The 13205-nt window shown below is 45.7% G+C and overlaps 4 non-coding genes and 1 pseudogene across 4 annotated transcripts; all 5 read left to right on the top strand.

The window, feature by feature from the left end:
• The first annotated feature begins 2337 nt into the window (after positions 1-2337).
• LOC130346959 (U2 spliceosomal RNA) lies at positions 2338-2529 on the top strand. The gene has a single exon (XR_008884988.1). It is a non-coding gene; the product is annotated as a U2 spliceosomal RNA (small nuclear RNA).
• A 2079-nt stretch (positions 2530-4608) lies between these two features.
• On the top strand, positions 4609-4799 carry LOC130346937 (U2 spliceosomal RNA). The gene has a single exon (XR_008884969.1). It is a non-coding gene; the product is annotated as a U2 spliceosomal RNA (small nuclear RNA).
• Positions 4800-6896: 2097 nt separating this feature from the next.
• On the top strand, positions 6897-7087 carry LOC130346936 (U2 spliceosomal RNA). Its single transcript, XR_008884968.1, has one exon. It is a non-coding gene; the product is annotated as a U2 spliceosomal RNA (small nuclear RNA).
• A 2076-nt stretch (positions 7088-9163) lies between these two features.
• LOC130346935 (U2 spliceosomal RNA) lies at positions 9164-9354 on the top strand. The gene has a single exon (XR_008884967.1). It is a non-coding gene; the product is annotated as a U2 spliceosomal RNA (small nuclear RNA).
• Positions 9355-13019: 3665 nt separating this feature from the next.
• LOC130346960 (U2 spliceosomal RNA) lies at positions 13020-13192 on the top strand (annotated as a pseudogene).
• The last annotated feature ends 13 nt before the right edge of the window (positions 13193-13205 follow it).

The raw sequence follows: 13205 nt of genomic DNA, 5'->3' as shown, positions 1-13205 counted from the left end.
CTTGTGGAATTTAACTGTTTATGGGCTGCTATATGTCTGCAGTAAAGAAGAACAATGCATATAATGCTCGCCTCCTGTCTTTTATAAAATCCATATTTTCCGTCATAATACTAGGAAAATCCCCAATTGTTGCATCCATCTAGAACCCTCAGAACTACAGTGCTATGATGTCACTCACTTCCACAGGCCTTGCAGAGTGTAAACAACAACAACCCAGCTTTGTTGTGTATGTAACCATAGGGATTTGTGATGTCACCTAGAACCTTCACAGCAGCGACAGCTTTATGAGGAGCATCAGCACTGCTCTGCCTGAGCAGAACCATCACCGCCATAGGTTGTCAAATAACCCGGGTTTAACCCACACAGGTAAGTCCAATGGGGTGCAGGCATGTCCTCTATGCTTACAGCTTCCCGTGGGTGTTGGTTTGATACCGTTTGGGGACAGCCAAGGAGGCATCTGCAGGCAACAAAGGTAGGTGTGTGCTTGTGTGTGTGTTTCCTATGCAGATCCTAAGCCCAGTGTCACATGCAAGTAGGAGGAGTAAGAAGGGTTCCTGGCAAATCCGGGTTATGGATTGCATTTAAAAAGGCCCCGTGGGAGTGCAATGGGCCCCTGTCTTGCTGCTTAGCAATAATGGTATGGGTTTAGGTTCTGCTGTGTGTACTGGTGGTTGACTGCCCCCCAGCCCAGAGTGTGCATGGAAAATTGTCTGGCAGCCTCCCTGACAGCAAGCAGTGATAGTGCCCATGAAGGGCACCTTGTTGGGCCCGCCCCTTTCACGGTTATCGCTTCTCGGCCTTTTGGCTAAGATCAAGTGTAGTTCTGCTGACTTGGTCTGGCCAGAGGGTGTCTGGGGTACCCGGCTCCTTTGCCTGGGGGGATCGTCCTTCTTAACGGAGGGACTTCACCCCCCTGCTGCTATCAGGGAGCCGGCTTAGTCCCCAGACAACGGGAGGCGATCCCCACCTACCTACTTCGGTGGGGGAGGTGTCTGGACATCATGGACATGGAGGAAGATTGCGGTTTTTCTTCGGAAGGCGTGCCGCCTTTTGCGAGACTTCGGAATGGAGTTCGTATTTCCCTGCTCGATGTCCGGAAGAAGGAAAGAGGCCTTGTCTTTGTCGTGGAAGAAGTGCTGTTTAAGTTGCTGGAAGTCAAGAGGGAGCAAATCCTATCCATGCTTGAGTTTCCCAGAAGTGGATACTACGACGTGGTGCTGGCTTCTGAAGAGGACTATGAGTCATTTTGGAACATATTGCAGCAAAAGAAGGTATGTCCGGTTTTGGAAGGGGTGGAGATAGTTCCACATTTCCCACGTAGAGAACGATTGGTGACTATAAGGATGTATAGCCCATATACTTCGGAGGAGGATATCGTTACCTTTTTGTCTCGATTCTGTGACAGTGTTCTGCCTAAAGGCAAGGTATTTAATCAATATGGACTATGGACCACCAAGTGGAGGTTCCATGTGAAATTTAAAATGGCAGATGGCAAGTTAGTGATCCCCCCAGGACGGTTTAAAATTGGTTCTGTGAACGGGGATCTGTATTTTTCTGGCATGCAAGATTTTTGCCGCAAATGTAAACAGTACGGTCACAGAAAGGAGGATTGCACGTTTTTGTGGTGTTTCAAGTGTCAAGAGGAGGGTCACGACGTGGAAAATTGTCAAAAGAAACGGAAATGCCATCTGTGTGGTGAGGAGGGCCATCTGCTTGGCTCGTGTCCTAAGAAAAAGTCTGAGAAAAATTCAGAGAAAAAGGAAGCTGTAAAAAGAAGCAGAGAGGAACCAGCTGAAGTGAAAGAACCAGAAGTGGAGCAGGTTCCAACTAGAAGACCTACAGAGCAGAAGAAGAAGAGAGAGGAGGAAGTGTATGTGCCAGTGCAGTATTTTGGTGTGCTTGGTGGTTTGTTGGAAAATTTGTCGGAAGCAGAAAGAAAAACGTTTGACAAAGATATGATGGATCTAAAGATAGGCTTGAAGAACCGGGAGGAAGAAGCTCGGGATAAAGTCTATTTTTCTTTCAAGGCAGACATGAACCGTTTTGTTGAAACGTATAAAATTCCAGGCTGGTTAGCGTCTCAAGTTAAGAAAGATATAGCAAATGGCAATATCAGTCGAGGACTGATAGACTTTCTAATGGTGTTTGCATGGAGGAAGGGGATGACCTTCTAATTTGGTTTTGCTTAATTAGAAAGTAATGTTTGGTTTTGCTATTTTATGTTGTTTCTTATTTTGTTTTTAAATGTTCTATTTTGTTTCATTAGTGTTTAAGAAAAGAAATAAAAACATGTTACCTGATGATGAACACAAAATTGAGTTCCAAATAAGATCTTGGAACTCTGAGTGAGTTCTGAGGGCTAACTTAAAAAAAAAATCTGTTCTTATCAGTTTAATATCTGATACGTCCCCTATCTGGGGACCATATATTAAATGGATTTTTGAGAACGGGGGCCGATTTCGAAGCTTGCTTCCGTCGCCCTATGCATTGACCCGATATGGCAGTATCTTCGGGTACAGTGCACCACCCCCTTACAGGGTTAAAAAGAAAGATTCCTACTTTCATTGCTACCTGCTTGCTGGCTAGCCAGCTAGCCAGCCCTGTGGGCCTTGCTGCTGCTGCAGCCAAAAAACAAAAGGTGGTGCTGCTGCTGCTTCTGCTGCTTCTGCTTGTGTCTGGCCGCTGTTGGAGCGTGCAGGCACAGGACTTCTGCTGCTGCTGACTAAATGGCCTCCTTAATTGGATCATTTGAGTAGCCAGCACACCTGTGCAGGTAGGGCATGACATGTTAGGCAGCTGCCTTGATAGCGGGTGGGTGCTGAATGTTCCTAATTGACAAAATAAGATTAATGCTTATGAAGAAATATAAAATCTCATCCCTTCCCCAATATCGCGCCACACCCCTACCCCTTAATTCCCTGGTTGAACTTGATGGACATATGTCTTTTTTCGACCGTACTAACTATGTAACTATGTAACATAACATGGGGGGGGGGGGGGTCTCCTGGCTGTTCACACAGGTGTGTCATTGCTGTACATTGACCATGCATTGCTTCTGTGGTATTGCAAAGGCAAAGACAAATGCTTCCAGCCATCCATTGCACTAATGGATTGGTCATCAGCTGGCTGTCTATGTCCCGCATCAATATAGACCAAAGTACAGAGGGTTAGGCTATGCTATTGTGCACCTACCTGATGCATCAGAAGGTGCGAGGCCCTTGCTAAATTCTGTGCACAGACTTTGAGATCTATACTTTAGACTGTATCTAAACCTGCTCCAACATGGACTGACATTCTGGCCTACTTTCAGCCGATGCGACTTGTCTGTCGCTGAACAGTCGCTTTTTATGTATTCAGCACCTATGTATAATGTTGTAAAAATGCTCTAGAAGCTAAAGTCGCAGAAATGTCACACATATTTGGCCTGCAACTTTCTGTGCGACAAATTCAGACAGGAAAAATCAGTATAAATCCTTAGAAAATTATCCCCCAGTGTCTCCATCTGCTGGCGGTATTGAATAAGCATTGCTGCACTGATGGGGTATGCATTAGACGAAAAAAAAGAAGAAAAAGAAGAATAATACGCCCAGAAAAGAGGCGAAAAGGAGAAAAACGTAAAAAAACGTGAAAAAAAAGTAAGAGGAAGAGAAGGGAAAAAAAGGTGGAAATGGGTTTAAAAGTGATTTCGGCGGAGAAATATATATATATATATATATATATATATATATATATATACGCGCACACACACACATATATATAAACGTATTCTCCGTTGAGATATTGCAGCCGCTGCTGTGTCCAGGCCCAGGAGCCTTAGCACTGTGCTGTGATGTCACTCAATACCACTGACATCACTAGGTGTAAACAACATCTCTCCTTTGCTGTGTATGTGACTATGGAGCTGTTTGGTGATGTCGTCTATTATGGCCTTCATAGAAGCAACAGGAGATTGTTGCATCCATCTAGAACCCTCAGAACTACAGTGCTATGATGTCACTCACTTCCACAGGCCTTGCAGAGTGTAAACAACAACAACCCAGCTTTGTTGTGTATGTAACCATAGGGATTTGTGATGTCACCTAGAACCTTCACAGCAGCGACAGCTTTATGAGGAGCATCAGCACTGCTCTGCCTGAGCAGAACCATCACCGCCATAGGTTGTCAAATAACCCGGGTTTAACCCACACAGGTAAGTCCAATGGGGTGCAGGCATGTCCTCTATGCTTACAGCTTCCCGTGGGTGTTGGTTTGATACCGTTTGGGGACAGCCAAGGAGGCATCTGCAGGCAACAAAGGTAGGTGTGTGCTTGTGTGTGTGTTTCCTATGCAGATCCTAAGCCCAGTGTCACATGCAAGTAGGAGGAGTAAGAAGGGTTCCTGGCAAATCCGGGTTATGGATTGCATTTAAAAAGGCCCCGTGGGAGTGCAATGGGCCCCTGTCTTGCTGCTTAGCAATAATGGTATGGGTTTAGGTTCTGCTGTGTGTACTGGTGGTTGACTGCCCCCCAGCCCAGAGTGTGCATGGAAAATTGTCTGGCAGCCTCCCTGACAGCAAGCAGTGATAGTGCCCATGAAGGGCACCTTGTTGGGCCCGCCCCTTTCACGGTTATCGCTTCTCGGCCTTTTGGCTAAGATCAAGTGTAGTATCTGTTCTTATCAGTTTAATATCTGATACGTCCCCTATCTGGGGACCATATATTAAATGGATTTTTGAGAACGGGGGCCGATTTCGAAGCTTGCTTCCGTCGCCCTATGCATTGACCCGATATGGCAGTATCTTCGGGTACAGTGCACCACCCCCTTACAGGGTTAAAAAGAAAGATTCCTACTTTCATTGCTACCTGCTTGCTGGCTAGCCAGCTAGCCAGCCCTGTGGGCCTTGCTGCTGCTGCAGCCAAAAAACAAAAGGTGGTGCTGCTGCTGCTTCTGCTGCTTCTGCTTCTGCTTGTGTCTGGCCGCTGTTGGAGCGTCCAGGCACAGGACTTCTGCTGCTGCTGACTAAATGGCCTCCTTAATTGGATCATTTGAGTAGCCAGCACACCTGTGCAGGTAGGGCATGACATGATAGGCAGCTGCCTTGATAGCGGGTGGGTGCTGAATGTTCCTAATTGACAAAATAAGATTAATGCTTATGAAGAAATATAAAATCTCATCCCTTCCCCAATATCGCGCCACACCCCTACCCCTTAATTCCCTGGTTGAACTTGATGGACATATGTCTTTTTTCGACCGTACTAACTATGTAACTATGTAACATAACATGGGGGGGGGGGGGGTCTCCTGGCTGTTCACACAGGTGTGTCATTGCTGTACATTGACCATGCATTGCTTCTGTGGTATTGCAAAGGCAAAGACAAATGCTTCCAGCCATCCATTGCACTAATGGATTGGTCATCAGCTGGCTGTCTATGTCCCGCATCAATATAGACCAAAGTACAGAGGGTTAGGCTATGCTATTGTGCACCTACCTGATGCATCAGAAGGTGCGAGGCCCTTGCTAAATTCTGTGCACAGACTTTGAGATCTATACTTTAGACTGTATCTAAACCTGCTCCAACATGGACTGACATTCTGGCCTACTTTCAGCCGATGCGACTTGTCTGTCGCTGAACAGTCGCTTTTTATGTATTCAGCACCTATGTATAATGTTGTAAAAATGCTCTAGAAGCTAAAGTCGCAGAAATGTCACACATATTTGGCCTGCAACTTTCTGTGCGACAAATTCAGACAGGAAAAATCAGTATAAATCCTTAGAAAATTATCCCCCAGTGTCTCCATCTGCTGGCGGTATTGAATAAGCATTGCTGCACTGATGGGGTATGCATTAGACGAAAAAAAAGAAGAAAAAGAAGAATAATACGCCCAGAAAAGAGGCGAAAAGGAGAAAAACGTAAAAAAACGTGAAAAAAAAGTAAGAGGAAGAGAAGGGAAAAAAAGGTGGAAATGGGTTTAAAAGTGATTTCGGCGGAGAAATATATATATATATATATATATATATATATATATATATATATATATATATACGCGCACACACACACATATATATAAACGTATTCTCCGTTGAGATATTGCAGCCGCTGCTGTGTCCAGGCCCAGGAGCCTTAGCACTGTGCTGTGATGTCACTCAATACCACTGACATCACTAGGTGTAAACAACATCTCTCCTTTGCTGTGTATGTGACTATGGAGCTGTTTGGTGATGTCGTCTATTATGGCCTTCATAGAAGCAACAGGAGATTGTTGCATCCATCTAGAACCCTCAGAACTACAGTGCTATGATGTCACTCACTTCCACAGGCCTTGCAGAGTGTAAACAACAACAACCCAGCTTTGTTGTGTATGTAACCATAGGGATTTGTGATGTCACCTAGAACCTTCACAGCAGCGACAGCTTTATGAGGAGCATCAGCACTGCTCTGCCTGAGCAGAACCATCACCGCCATAGGTTGTCAAATAACCCGGGTTTAACCCACACAGGTAAGTCCAATGGGGTGCAGGCATGTCCTCTATGCTTACAGCTTCCCGTGGGTGTTGGTTTGATACCGTTTGGGGACAGCCAAGGAGGCATCTGCAGGCAACAAAGGTAGGTGTGTGCTTGTGTGTGTGTTTCCTATGCAGATCCTAAGCCCAGTGTCACATGCAAGTAGGAGGAGTAAGAAGGGTTCCTGGCAAATCCGGGTTATGGATTGCATTTAAAAAGGCCCCGTGGGAGTGCAATGGGCCCCTGTCTTGCTGCTTAGCAATAATGGTATGGGTTTAGGTTCTGCTGTGTGTACTGGTGGTTGACTGCCCCCCAGCCCAGAGTGTGCATGGAAAATTGTCTGGCAGCCTCCCTGACAGCAAGCAGTGATAGTGCCCATGAAGGGCACCTTGTTGGGCCCGCCCCTTTCACGGTTATCGCTTCTCGGCCTTTTGGCTAAGATCAAGTGTAGTATCTGTTCTTATCAGTTTAATATCTGATACGTCCCCTATCTGGGGACCATATATTAAATGGATTTTTGAGAACGGGGGCCGATTTCGAAGCTTGCTTCCGTCGCCCTATGCATTGACCCGATATGGCAGTATCTTCGGGTACAGTGCACCACCCCCTTACAGGGTTAAAAAGAAAGATTCCTACTTTCATTGCTACCTGCTTGCTGGCTAGCCAGCTAGCCAGCCCTGTGGGCCTTGCTGCTGCTGCAGCCAAAAAACAAAAGGTGGTGCTGCTGCTGCTTCTGCTGCTTCTGCTTCTGCTTGTGTCTGGCCGCTGTTGGAGCGTCCAGGCACAGGACTTCTGCTGCTGCTGACTAAATGGCCTCCTTAATTGGATCATTTGAGTAGCCAGCACACCTGTGCAGGTAGGGCATGACATGATAGGCAGCTGCCTTGATAGCGGGTGGGTGCTGAATGTTCCTAATTGACAAAATAAGATTAATGCTTATGAAGAAATATAAAATCTCATCCCTTCCCCAATATCGCGCCACACCCCTACCCCTTAATTCCCTGGTTGAACTTGATGGACATATGTCTTTTTTCGACCGTACTAACTATGTAACTATGTAACATAACATGGGGGGGGGGGGGTCTCCTGGCTGTTCACACAGGTGTGTCATTGCTGTACATTGACCATGCATTGCTTCTGTGGTATTGCAAAGGCAAAGACAAATGCTTCCAGCCATCCATTGCACTAATGGATTGGTCATCAGCTGGCTGTCTATGTCCCGCATCAATATAGACCAAAGTACAGAGGGTTAGGCTATGCTATTGTGCACCTGCCTGATGCATCAGAAGGTGCGAGGCCCTTGCTAAATTCTGTGCACAGACTTTGAGATCTATACTTTAGACTGTATCTAAACCTGCTCCAACATGGACTGACATTCTGGCCTACTTTCAGCCGATGCGACTTGTCTGTCGCTGAACAGTCGCTTTTTATGTATTCAGCACCTATGTATAATGTTGTAAAAATGCTCTAGAAGCTAAAGTCGCAGAAATGTCACACATATTTGGCCTGCAACTTTCTGTGCGACAAATTCAGACAGGAAAAATCAGTATAAATCCTTAGAAAATTATCCCCCAGTGTCTCCATCTGCTGGCGGTATTGAATAAGCATTGCTGCACTGATGGGGTATGCATTAGACGAAAAAAAAGAAGAAAAAGAAGAATAATACGCCCAGAAAAGAGGCGAAAAGGAGAAAAACGTAAAAAAACGTGAAAAAAAAGTAAGAGGAAGAGAAGGGAAAAAAAGGTGGAAATGGGTTTAAAAGTGATTTCGGCGGAGAAATATATATATATATATATATATATATATATACGCGCACACACACACATATATATAAACGTATTCTCCGTTGAGATATTGCAGCCGCTGCTGTGTCCAGGCCCAGGAGCCTTAGCACTGTGCTGTGATGTCACTCAATACCACTGACATCACTAGGTGTAAACAACATCTCTCCTTTGCTGTGTATGTGACTATGGAGCTGTTTGGTGATGTCGTCTATTATGGCCTTCATAGAAGCAACAGGAGATTGTTGCATCCATCTAGAACCCTCAGAACTACAGTGCTATGATGTCACTCACTTCCACAGGCCTTGCAGAGTGTAAACAACAACAACCCAGCTTTGTTGTGTATGTAACCATAGGGATTTGTGATGTCACCTAGAACCTTCACAGCAGCGACAGCTTTATGAGGAGCATCAGCACTGCTCTGCCTGAGCAGAACCATCACCGCCATAGGTTGTCAAATAACCCGGGTTTAACCCACACAGGTAAGTCCAATGGGGTGCAGGCATGTCCTCTATGCTTACAGCTTCCCGTGGGTGTTGGTTTGATACCGTTTGGGGACAGCCAAGGAGGCATCTGCAGGCAACAAAGGTAGGTGTGTGCTTGTGTGTGTGTTTCCTATGCAGATCCTAAGCCCAGTGTCACATGCAAGTAGGAGGAGTAAGAAGGGTTCCTGGCAAATCCGGGTTATGGATTGCATTTAAAAAGGCCCCGTGGGAGTGCAATGGGCCCCTGTCTTGCTGCTTAGCAATAATGGTATGGGTTTAGGTTCTGCTGTGTGTACTGGTGGTTGACTGCCCCCCAGCCCAGAGTGTGCATGGAAAATTGTCTGGCAGCCTCCCTGACAGCAAGCAGTGATAGTGCCCATGAAGGGCACCTTGTTGGGCCCGCCCCTTTCACGGTTATCGCTTCTCGGCCTTTTGGCTAAGATCAAGTGTAGTATCTGTTCTTATCAGTTTAATATCTGATACGTCCCCTATCTGGGGACCATATATTAAATGGATTTTTGAGAACGGGGGCCGATTTCGAAGCTTGCTTCCGTCGCCCTATGCATTGACCCGATATGGCAGTATCTTCGGGTACAGTGCACCACCCCCTTACAGGGTTAAAAAGAAAGATTCCTACTTTCATTGCTACCTGCTTGCTGGCTAGCCAGCTAGCCAGCCCTGTGGGCCTTGCTGCTGCTGCAGCCAAAAAACAAAAGGTGGTGCTGCTGCTGCTTCTGCTGCTGCTGCTTCTGCTTGTGTCTGGCCGCTGTTGGAGCGTCCAGGCACAGGACTTCTGCTGCTGCTGACTAAATGGCCTCCTTAATTGGATCATTTGAGTAGCCAGCACACCTGTGCAGGTAGGGCATGACATGATAGGCAGCTGCCTTGATAGCGGGTGGGTGCTGAATGTTCCTAATTGACAAAATAAGATTAATGCTTATGAAGAAATATAAAATCTCATCCCTTCCCCAATATCGCGCCACACCCCTACCCCTTAATTCCCTGGTTGAACTTGATGGACATATGTCTTTTTTCGACCGTACTAACTATGTAACTATGTAACATAACATGGGGGGGGGGGGGGTCTCCTGGCTGTTCACACAGGTGTGTCATTGCTGTACATTGACCATGCATTGCTTCTGTGGTATTGCAAAGGCAAAGACAAATGCTTCCAGCCATCCATTGCACTAATGGATTGGTCATCAGCTGGCTGTCTATGTCCCGCATCAATATAGACCAAAGTACAGAGGGTTAGGCTATGCTATTGTGCACCTGCCTGATGCATCAGAAGGTGCGAGGCCCTTGCTAAATTCTGTGCACAGACTTTGAGATCTATACTTTAGACTGTATCTAAACCTGCTCCAACATGGACTGACATTCTGGCCTACTTTCAGCCGATGCGACTTGTCTGTCGCTGAACAGTCGCTTTTTATGTATTCAGCACCTATGTATAATGTTGTAAAAATGCTCTAGAAGCTAAAGTCGCAGAAATGTCACACATATTTGGCCTGCAACTTTCTGTGCGACAAATTCAGACAGGAAAAATCAGTATAAATCCTTAGAAAATTATCCCCCAGTGTCTCCATCTACTGGCGGTATTGAATAAGCATTGCTGCACTGATGGGGTATGCATTAGACGAAAAAAAAGAAGAAAAAGAAGAATAATACGCCCAGAAAAGAGGCGAAAAGGAGAAAAACGTAAAAAAACGTGAAAAAAAAGTAAGAGGAAGAGAAGGGAAAAAAAGGTGGAAATGGGTTTAAAAGTGATTTCGGCGGAGAAATATATATATATATATATATATATATATATATATATATATATACGCGCACACACACACATATATATATAAACGTATTCTCCGTTGAGATATTGCAGCCGCTGCTGTGTCCAGGCCCAGGAGCCTTAGCACTGTGCTGTGATGTCACTCAATACCACTGACATCACTAGGTGTAAACAACATCTCTCCTTTGCTGTGTATGTGACTATGGAGCTGTTTGGTGATGTCGTCTATTATGGCCTTCATAGAAGCAACAGGAGATTGTTGCATCCATCTAGAACCCTCAGAACTACAGTGCTATGATGTCACTCACTTCCACAGGCCTTGCAGAGTGTAAATAACAACAACCCAGCTTTGTTGTGTATGTAACCATAGGGATTTGTGATGTCACCTAGAACCTTCACAGCAGCGACAGCTTTATGAGGAGCATCAGCACTGCTCTGCCTGAGCAGAACCATCACCGCCATAGGTTGTCAAATAACCCGGGTTTAACCCACACAGGTAAGTCCAATGGGGTGCAGGCATGTCCTCTATGCTTACAGCTTCCCGTGGGTGTTGGTTTGATACCGTTTGGGGACAGCCAAGGAGGCATCTGCAGGCAACAAAGGTAGGTGTGTGCTTGTGTGTGTGTTTCCTATGCAGATCCTAAGCCCAGTGTCACATGCAAGTAGGAGGAGTAAGAAGGGTTCCTGGCAAATCCGGGTTATGGATTGCATTTAAAAAGGCCCCGTGGGAGTGCAATGGGCCCCTGTCTTGCTGCTTAGCAATAATGGTATGGGTTTAGGTTCTGCTGTGTGTACTGGTGGTTGACTGCCCCCCAGCCCAGAGTGTGCATGGAAAATTGTCTGGCAGCCTCCCTGACAGCAAGCAGTGATAGTGCCCATGAAGGGCACCTTGTTGGGCCCGCCCCTTTCACGGTTATCGCTTCTCGGCCTTTTGGCTAAGATCAAGTGTAGTTCTGCTCACTTGGTCTGGCCAGAGGGTGTCTGGGGTACCCGGCTCCTTTGCCTGGGGGGATCGTCCTTCTTAACGGAGGGACTTCACCCCCCTGCTGCTATCAGGGAGCCGGCTTAGTCCCCAGACAACGGGAGGCGATCCCCACCTACCTACTTCGGTGGGGGAGGTGTCTGGACATCATGGACATGGAGGAAGATTGCGGTTTTTCTTCGGAAGGCGTGCCGCCTTTTGCGAGACTTCGGAATGGAGTTCGTATTTCCCTGCTCGATGTCCGGAAGAAGGAAAGAGGCCTTGTCTTTGTCGTGGAAGAAGTGCTGTTTAAGTTGCTGGAAGTCAAGAGGGAGCAAATCCTATCCATGCTTGAGTTTCCCAGAAGTGGATACTACGACGTGGTGCTGGCTTCTGAAGAGGACTATGAGTCATTTTGGAACATATTGCAGCAAAAGAAGGTATGTCCGGTTTTGGAAGGGGTGGAGATAGTTCCACATTTCCCACGTAGAGAACGATTGGTGACTATAAGGATGTATAGCCCATATACTTCGGAGGAGGATATCGTTACCTTTTTGTCTCGATTCTGTGACAGTGTTCTGCCTAAAGGCAAGGTATTTAATCAATATGGACTATGGACCACCAAGTGGAGGTTCCATGTGAAATTTAAAATGGCAGATGGCAAGTTAGTGATCCCCCCAGGACGGTTTAAAATTGGTTCTGTGAACGGGGATCTGTATTTTTCTGGCATGCAAGATTTTTGCCGCAAATGTAAACAGTACGGTCACAGAAAGGAGGATTGCACGTTTTTGTGGTGTTTCAAGTGTCAAGAGGAGGGTCACGACGTGGAAAATTGTCAAAAGAAAAGGAAATGCCATCTGTGTGGTGAGGAGGGCCATCTGCTTGGCTCGTGTCCTAAGAAAAAGTCTGAGAAAAATTCAGAGAAAAAGGAAGCTGTAAAAAGAAGCAGAGAGGAACCAGCTGAAGTGAAAGAACCAGAAGTGGAGCAGGTTCCAACTAGAAGACCTACAGAGCAGAAGAAGAAGAGAGAGGAGGAAGTGTATGTGCCAGTGCAGTATTTTGGTGTGCTTGGTGGTTTGTTGGAAAATTTGTCGGAAGCAGAAAGAAAAACGTTTGACAAAGATATGATGGATCTAAAGATAGGCTTGAAGAACCGGGAGGAAGAAGCTCGGGATAAAGTCTATTTTTCTTTCAAGGCAGACATGAACCGTTTTGTTGAAACGTATAAAATTCCAGGCTGGTTAGCGTCTCAAGTTAAGAAAGATATAGCAAATGGCAATATCAGTCGAGGACTGATAGACTTTCTAATGGTGTTTGCATGGAGGAAGGGGATGACCTTCTAATTTGGTTTTGCTTAATTAGAAAGTAATGTTTGGTTTTGCTATTTTATGTTGTTTCTTATTTTGTTTTTAAATGTTCTATTTTGTTTCATTAGTGTTTAAGAAAAGAAATAAAAACATGTTACCTGATGATGAACACAAAATTGAGTTCCAAATAAGATCTTGGAACTCTGAGTGAGTTCTGAGGGCTAACTTAAAAAAAAAAAAATCTGTTCTTATCAGTTTAATATCTGATACGTCCCCTATCTGGGGACCATATATTAAATGGATTTTTGAGAACGGGGGCCGATTTCGAAGCTTGCTTCCGTCGCCCTATGCATTGACCCGATATGGCAGTATCTTCGGGTACAGTGCACCACCCCCTTACAGGGTTA

The sequence above is a fragment of the Hyla sarda genome, unplaced genomic scaffold (genome assembly GCF_029499605.1).
Source record: "Hyla sarda isolate aHylSar1 unplaced genomic scaffold, aHylSar1.hap1 scaffold_804, whole genome shotgun sequence".
NCBI lineage: Eukaryota > Metazoa > Chordata > Amphibia > Anura > Hylidae > Hyla > Hyla sarda.
Note: the sequence above shows the minus strand (reverse complement) of the source record. Positions and strands in the feature narration are given on the sequence as shown.